Source organism: Colobus angolensis, unplaced genomic scaffold (assembly GCF_000951035.1).
Source record: "Colobus angolensis palliatus isolate OR3802 unplaced genomic scaffold, Cang.pa_1.0 Scaffold15, whole genome shotgun sequence".
Classification (NCBI taxonomy): domain Eukaryota; kingdom Metazoa; phylum Chordata; class Mammalia; order Primates; family Cercopithecidae; genus Colobus; species Colobus angolensis.
The window spans coordinates 16248424-16257547 of record NW_012114599.1 but is presented as its reverse complement, the minus strand read 5'-3'; positions in this window follow the sequence as shown (position 1 = coordinate 16257547).

Below are 9124 nucleotides of genomic sequence, written 5' to 3'. Positions count from 1 at the left end.
ACTTTCCATGGAGGGGCGGGGGAAAACTAAGTGAGAAAAGAGATTAGATCCATCCTTGAGCATGGTGAGTTTGAGGTGCCTGGAAACATCCACACGGAGATGCTGAAAGTCCATGAAATTGACTCATCTGGGGCTGAAAAGGCTGACTGGCTTAGTGCTCTGCAATGTGCAGATAGAGTATCTGTGGATACTGAGTCAGGGCTCTCACAGTGTTGGTCTCAGGGCAATCCTGGTCCTTAGAATAGACATGGAAAGAGGCACAAGGCAGAAAAGGCCCTCTTTCCATGTCTATCTGACTCTATGATCATAGACAACACATGTTAAAAATCATATTGTAAGCTGCTCTTAGAACTCACCAATCCCCTTTGGGAAGCTGAGGTAGGAGGATCACTTGAGCTCAGAAGTTCAAGACAAGCCTCGGCAACATAGCAAGACCCCATCTCTACAAAACATTTTAAACATTAGCCAGGCATGTTGGCATGTCCCTGTCATCCCAGTTGCCCGGGAGGCTAAGGTGGGAGGATCACCTAAGGCCAGGAGGGTGAGGCTGGAGTGAACAGAGATCACACCACTGCACTCCAACCTAGGAGACAAAGCGAGATCTTATCTCAAAAAAACAAAACAAAACAACTCCCACCCCTAATAAAAAAAAAACCCTCACCAACCCCAAATCTAGACAGCTAATGTCCACTCTTACCTGATATTTTTGTTTTGTTCTGTTTGAGACGGAGTCTTGCTTTGTTGCCTAGGCTGGAGTGCAGTGGCATGATCTCGGCTCACTACAACCTCCACCTCCTGGGTTCGGGCGATTCTCCTGCCTCAGCATCCCGAGTAGCTGGGACTACAGGCGCATGTCACCACACCTAGCTAATGTTTTGTATTTTTAGTAGTGATGGGGTTTTACCGTGTTAGCCAAGATGGTCTCAATCTCCTGACCTTGTGATCTGCCCACCTTGGCCTCCCAAGGTGCTGGGATTACAGGCGTGAGCCACTGCGCCTAGCCTTGCCTGAAATTTTTAAGCCAGCTTTACCCATCCTACTGACTGGGGGAGGGTAGAGGGTAGGTGGATGGATTGATAATTTCCACCTTCATAGCAATCACCCTAAGCCTTCTATCTTTTTCCAGTCCTACTCTTATTTTGATTATGTCTCTGCCCACCTTCAACCTCTTAACTTTGTGGTCACTCTTTCAAATTCTGTCTGTGGTCTTTGCATTTGGTATTTGAACTTGGTCTCCCTGCTATTTGAACCTTCAGTTACCCCCAACCTCAGTTACCATCATAGATTTATCTTTGGAAGAAATGCCTTTGTATTAGTCAGGATCCATTCGGCAGACAGAAACCACATCAGATAAAAGAACAGGAAAATTTTAATATGAAGAATTACAACTAGATAAAAAGCCATTAGCTTGGTAACTGAGAAGGGAAAAAGGTCTCTAAAGTATCACAGAGGTAGGTGGCAACTGCAGTCATCAGCTACCACCCCTTCAGCTGAGGGAAAAGAGGGAAGAGATCGGAATTATTAAACTTGGAAACATGGAGTAGGAGTCTTGGAGACTCAAATTTGCTGAGGAGGTGGTACTGTCGGCTGGGGCTAGTGTGTCTGAGTGGGTACAAAGGAGCGTGTTTCATAAACGGGACAAAATTGCAAAGTAGATTCAGCTGCTGCTGTGAGAAGGCCGTGCCTCTGCCCATATGAAGGAGCTTTGCTCAGGTGACATCACAGGAATAAGAAGTAGACAGGAGGCAGCCAGTTCTCTCTTCTTCCTCCAGCCTTGCAGGCTCCCTCTAACGCCCCCTAAAGAGCCTAAAAGGTATCTAGCTGGAAAAATAGAAATGCCATTTGCAGTTTCTGTCGCAGCAACCCAAAGCAAGGTATAGAAGGGTATTTGAATTTGAAAGATAATAATGCTGTACAGCCTTACTCTCATTCTGGTCCATTGTAAACCAATTCCGATTCTGACCTTAACCAGCTCCCACTCCGCCCCAGCTACTTACTTCCCACTGCTGCCTCCAGTTAGAGAATGACATATTTACCATTCATTTCCCACAGTGTTCTCCAAGTCTCTGCCCTTGCCCTGGCAATTGTAAGCAAATTGTTACTATCACTTTCCATTCCTGATTCCACATTACCGCATGAGTAAATTACAGTGCTCTTCAAGCAGGAGTCCACCTTGCTATTTCCGCATGGTGAGCACAGATGATCTGCCTTACAAGCAGCTGCAGGATCTTTTCCTTACCTCGACTCCTTTCTTCAGAGAAATTTGGAGGTAATTCCGAGTTTCTCTTGGGCTTTCTTCAGCAGTTTCATTTACTCAGGCTGTGGTCTGGTTATTGAATGTTGCGTAACAAATGACCTCAAATCGTAAAGACTTGAAACGAGAACAATCAGTTGTTGTCTTTTATGGTTTCAGGGCATCAGAAATTAGGAAGCAGGTTGGCCGAGCTGGGTTGGGGTCTCTCATGAGGCTGTAATCACATGGTGGATGAGGCTGGGGTCATCTTGAAAGCTCTGGTAGCTGGGCTGGGAAGACTCAAGAAGCTGGGCATAGGGACAACTGGGGCTCCTTAGGTATCCCTCTGTCTACTTATTTAGACTCTTCAAGTGGTCCTTTGCAGAGTATCTTGATTTGTGCATGGAAGCCCATGCTTCCCAGAGCAGTTCTCTCCAAAGACGCCAGGACAAGCTGTATGTCTAACTTCACCCAGAATTATCCTCACTTCTGCCACATTCTGTTCATTAAGGCAGTTACAAAAGCCCACCCACGTTCAAGAGGAGGGAACATAAACTCTACCATTTGATGAGAAGAGTGTCAAAGAATTTGCAAGCACTTTGAAAACCACGCGCAGCACCTCTGGCTTAGGGTTTGTGGGAAACTCCGAAGCATTGTTTTTCTCATATCTAGAATTACACTCTTTCAAACAGGCAGAATTCCTGACTATACTATGTGGCATGCTCTACTTCCTATACATAATATGTAAAACAACAGAAAGAAAGGACATTCAGCCTGGACACTACAGTCGTCATGTTGGTCCAGAATCAGAGATAGAATCATCAGTGCTTCCTCACTGGTCCCAGGAAGACCTTTTAGGATTGTTGCCTGAAGAGTTAATTTCCATGTGAAATCTACAAAGCTCTGGGGCAGACCGCAAGCCACTGCAGCTGGTTATAGTCACCACTCTCTGCTGGCACCTCCAGGAAGGCACATAACTGTCCCCATATTATACTGGGGTGTATCACATCAAATATGGGGTCTGGCCTGAGCAGCAAACATCCACTACTGGGAAAATGAGGCTGGTCAGGCTCCACCCATGAAGGTCAGAGCAACTGGTGCCTTCCTACAGGTTTGAGCCATGATAGAAGTAGAGGCATGAGTGGTAGGACCAGATTTCTGTATATAGCTTGGGAGTAACAACTGGGTTGGGAAGAGGAGCTAGGGAGTTTGCCAGGAAGCTGCTTTTGTGTAACACAAATTCTATCTTACTTGAAGTGCATGTTTATTTGGGATAACTTCAGGGATGGAGGTTAGTGGATGTCATGGGTGCTAAATGCCTACTCAGGTCACCTATTGGTGCCATTATTTGGGCCACTATGATGTTTTAAAAATCAAGCCATGGTGGCCGGGTATGGTAGCTCACTCCTGTAATCCCAGCACTTTGGGAGGCCAAGGCGGGCAGATCACCTGAGGTTAGGAGTTTGAGACCAGCCTGGCCAACATGGGGAAACCCCATCTCTACTAAAAGTACAAAAATAAGCCAGGCGTGGTGGTGCATGCCTGTAATCCCAGCTACTTGGGAGGCTGAGGCAGGAGAATAGCTCCAACCTGGGAGGTGGAGGTTATAGTGAGCCGAGATCACACCACTGCACTCCAGCCTGGGTGACAGAGTGAGACTCCGTCTCAAAAAAAAAAAAAAAAAAAAAAATCAAGCCATGGCTAAAGAAGCCCAATAACCTATTAGCAAACATACAGACTCAGACCTCCATATACCTCCCTGCCTTTCCTGCTCCTTATCAACCTTGAGATCCTTACCACATTCCTGCTCCTTATCAACCTTGAGATCCTTACCATTGATTTCCAGGAGGCTTTCATCGTAGAGATGATGTACATCAGGAGAGCATCCTCACAATGTTACACAGCAGTTAGGATGCATGTTTTTGCTGAATGGGTATGCTTGATTTTTGAGCCTAAGACTTCCACAACTCCATTGATGCAACTTGTGTTGACTGTTAATAAGACTCTTCACCTCCCCACTGGAAGAACAGATGTTCTTTATAATGAATAAGAACACCAACTCTTCCCAACCAACCACTGCATCTCAGAGAATTCTTCTCTACACTTGTATGCATTGTCTTATCCCTGATGCCTATAACTACTCTTTGGCACCTGGTCCAAAGATACATGAAATTGTATCTTTAGAAGGCAGGGAACATTGTCTAGATCTTGAGGTGACCTATGGTCTGAATGTTTGCGTCTCCCTCAGATTCATATGTTGAAACCTAATCATCAAAGTGATAGGATTAGAAGAAGGTGAGGCCTTTGGGACGTGATGAGGTCATGCAGCCTCTACCCTCATGAATGGGATGAGTGCCTTTATAAAAGAGGCCCCAAGGAGCTGTCCTGTCCCTTCCACCATATGAAGCTGCAGCAAGAAGGTTCCATTTATGAGAAAGCAGGCCCTCCCCAGACACCAAATCTGTAGGCATCCCCTTCCCAACCTCTAGGAGTGTGAAAAATAAATTTTTGTTGTTTATAGGCTACCCAGATTTTGATATTTTATTATAACAGCCTGAACAAAGACAGAGGCAATAAATGAAAAGCCACAGCAATAAATGAAAAGCCACATCATAGATGTGTCTCTGTGTCTGATAATGAGTGTGGCCTTTGCATTGTCCCAGCAGTTTTGTGAATGCCAGTGAGTGGCATACTGTGAAAACTCATGGACCGGCATGATACCGTGCTTGCGCTTCCAAATGCTTTTCACATGCTCATACTTTTAAAAATATATACAAATAATGGGTGTGTGGCCTACTGGATACAAAGAAGATTCTGCTTTACTGGGAGTCAACTGACCTTAAACCCCATCCTGCTTTCCACAGAGCTGAGGACATCTCTTTCTTGGCAACCTGTAAACCTTGATTGTGTAGTTGTTAGGAACTGCCATAGAGCTAGGGCAGTGGGAACAAATGACCACAAACTGGATGCCTTAACTCAGCAGAAATGTGTTCTCACAATATTGAAGGCTAGAAGTCTGAAATCAAGGTGTTGGCAGGACTGTACTCCCTTTGAAGGTCCTACAGGAGAATCCTTCCTTGCCTCTTTCTAGCTTATGGTGGTTCCAGGTATTCCTTGATGTTCCTTGAATTGTAGCCACATCACTCCAGTCTCTTACTTTGTCTTCACGTGGCCTTCTTTTCTGTGTATGTCCGTGTGCCCTCTCCTCTTCTCATAAGAACAGCAGTAATTGGATTTAGGTCCCACCTTAAATCTAGTACAACATCTCCTTCAGATCCTCAACTAGTTACATCTGCAAAGATTCTATTTCCAAAGAAAGTTATATTCTGAGGTTGTAGATGAACATGAATTTTGGGGCACCACAGTCATTCCATTACAAACATTCAGCCTAAAAGTTCTCCTTGTGGCTTCCCAGTGCTGAACTGTTCCTTTTTATTACTTACATATTCAAACATAAAACATGAACTCCCTATGTTCATTGTTCCTTTGCAAGTACAAAACAAAACAAATACCAATGACATACAAATGAAACAGTAAAATGAATATATTTAAATGAATAGCATTAATTTAATGTGACAGATGACATTTTTTAAGATTAAATTGTCCTGCACTCATATGAGTTGGACTGTCTGCTGTGGTGCACTTTCTTCAAAGTCTGTCTTGCTTCTTTCCTCACTGTTCTCTCTTCTAAATATTGTATATTTTGGTTCATACAGTTCTCCACTGATTCATTTTCTGGGTACATATGTGTTCTCTACCTATTTGCTTACATAAATTTATTCTCTCAAATCACATGACAACATTTGGTTAAAAGGTGGTGATCAGATGATCCAAATATTTCTATATGAATTCTTTTTTTTTTTTTTTTTTTTTCTGAGACAGAGTCTGGCTTTGTTGCCCAGGCTAGAGTGTAGTGGCGCCATCTAGGCTCACTGCAAGCTCTGCCTCCTGGGTTCACGCCATTCTCCTGCCTCAGCCTCCCGGGTAGCTGGGACTACAGGTGCGCTAATTTTTTATATTTTTAGTAGAGACGGGGTTTCACCGTGTTAGCCAGGATGGTCTTGATCTCCTGACCTTGTGATCTACCCGCCTCAGCCTCCCGAAGTGCGGGGATTACAGGCATGAGCCACCGAGCCCAGCCTATTATCTCATTTCTTAAACCAAACCCCTGATTTTGATGTTGAGATTCAGTTCTTCTTCTTCCTTTTCTGCGTACCTGACACATTGTCATGTATTGGGTTTTTTAAACAGGCCATTCATCATACAAACAAAAAGTAAAATGGTGGTTGTCAGCAGCTACAGGGAGGGAAAAAAGAGGAATTGTTGTTTTCAAGGATATTGAGTTTCAGTTTTACAAGATGAAAAAAAAAAGTCCCAGAGATCTGCTTCACAACAATGTGAATATATTTAACACTACTGAACTGTACACTTAGAAATGATTAAAATAGTACATTTTATGTTAGGTATATTTTACCACAATTTTTAAAATGCAAAATAAAAATTTTAATGCACTCGGGAAGAGAAATGGTCCCTCCATTCAGACCTTTTCTAGGAAATTCAAAATAAATTTGCTGCTATTAGGACTAATTAGAACAGACTTTAAAGAAAGTTTACACCATAACATGTATTCCAATATGGAAACTTGATGTTGGCTACAGCTATAATCAGAATTCGCTTAATACTTGCATAACCTGTTCTTTTAGGTACTCTGTTGTATTAGTTTAAAAGGTGTGTTTTGATCTCTGGGTCACCCCAGTGACACCTTATAATTGGCTCTCAAACTTCAATGTACAGTAAGAATCACAGGTTTATTATAAATGCATATTCCAAGGCTTACCCTAGACCTACTAAACTAGCAATCTTCTGGGGCCAAGGCTCAGAAATCTGCACGTTCAATAACATCTCTACATTACTCTTTTTTTTTTTTTTTTTCTTGAGAAGAGTCTTGCTCTGTCACCTAGGCTGGAGTATAGTGGCGCGATCTTGGCTCTCTGCAACCTCCACATCCTGGGTTCCAGTGATTCTTCTGCCTCAGCCTCCCGAGTAGCTGGGATTACAGGTGCACACCACCACGCCCAGCTAATTTTTTGTATTTTAGTAGAGACAGGGTATCACCATGTTGGCCAGGATGGTCTTGATCTCCTGACCTTGTGATCCACCCGCCTTGGCCTCCCAAAGTGCTGGGATTACAGGCGTGAGCCACCGTGCCAGGCCCTCTCTACATTACTCTTATACGGGCTGTCATTGGACCATGACTTGAGAAATTCTGCTTTAGAAAGTATGCTTCTTTTGGAGGAAAAGTCCAAATGTTTAATTTTATTTCTTCTCTTATTGGCTCAAGCTCAGAGCTTTGTACTTAGTAGGGACTTACATGGGGTTGAAAAAATACAGTTTATAAAAAAGAATTTTGCAGGCCTTATTGTCCAAATAAAATACAATTTGTAGCATGTGGTTTCTTTCAGAATTAATTGCACATTAATACTTGATATTTGAGCAAGCTGTATATTAAGGAGCCCTAACATGATGCTTGTTCCAAGAATGTGACTTTAGTGCTTAGTGTTTTAAATCTAGACTCTTAGATGCTCTGATCTCATATAGCTCTAAAAAGTCATTTCCTTCTTAAACTTTTCATCCTCTTCAGCCCCTAAATGGATATTAAGCATTCCTAGTTTCAACCTGATTTACAGCTTTTAATCTGTGTTCTTAATGAGGTATTAGAGAACATTTATAATGTCATTGTGTAGTCTGTTCACAGAAGAATAACTGTGAATATATGTTTAAAATTCCATGTACTTTAGAACTTAATGTCATTGTGTAGTCTGTTCACAGAAGAATAACTGTGAATATATGTTTAAAATTCCATATACTTTAGAACTTAAAGTTTTGCCTGAAGAAAAAGTTCACTGATCTAGTGAGCAAGCAATTTGGATTTGCCTTATGTAGATTAAATTCATAATTTTATTTTTAATCGAGTCATTTATGTTTATGACATCACAAGGAAGTGTAATGACAGTCTATCAGTTTCTACTTAGAAATAATAAGATAATTTGTTCTTCATGTTCCGGAAGATATTTGCCTGTCAGATGGGTAGCTAAAAAGATGATTTTGAAAGCCCTTTCTAACCCTGAGGGTGTGAGTTTACACTGCCAAAGTAACTTCTTTATGTACTCAATATTACTTGGATGTGAAATGTAGTTTGCTCCCCACAGAGAACATTTAGCCCCACAGAGAACATTTAGCCCCAAATTTGCCTGTGAAAAGTGAAATTTATAATGGTTTTGTCTTGAGTATTTTTTATATGACATCATGCTTTAGAAATATAAACAGTTAAATGGAAAATCAAAAATTGGATCAGAGGAGAGCACCCTAATAGATTTGACTTCTAACTTCTCTAGAGGGCTGATCTATTAAATGTTTTCTTTCTCCCCAGTATTGTTCTATAAAGACGTCAACAGTGACACACTGGTTATCAAAGCACTTTGTGTGAATACAGCCAGGATTTGTGGCATTCCAAAATGTCTTGAGAGGCTTAGAAAGGAAGGTCTGAAGTCACAAGAGCTTAGCACTGAAAGGACCTCAAAGATACAGCATGAGGACATTCAGGTCCCTGAGTTGCTCAAGTGTGCATAACAGTAGAAAGATGCCCTGATCTTTCTCAAGGAAACGCACTTCCCAGTGGTTTGAAAGAGGAAAAATTAAGTTGTTTTGTCTATTTTACCTTTGGGTAGCACTGTCCCTAACTGTCCTTTAGTAACCACCTGGTGTACGATGTCTACTTTCTTTTTCATTTGTTTGTTTTGAGATGGAGTCTCAAAACATTTATTTTATTTATTTATTTATTTATTTATTTATTTATTTATTTATTCATTCATTCATTCATTCATTCATTCA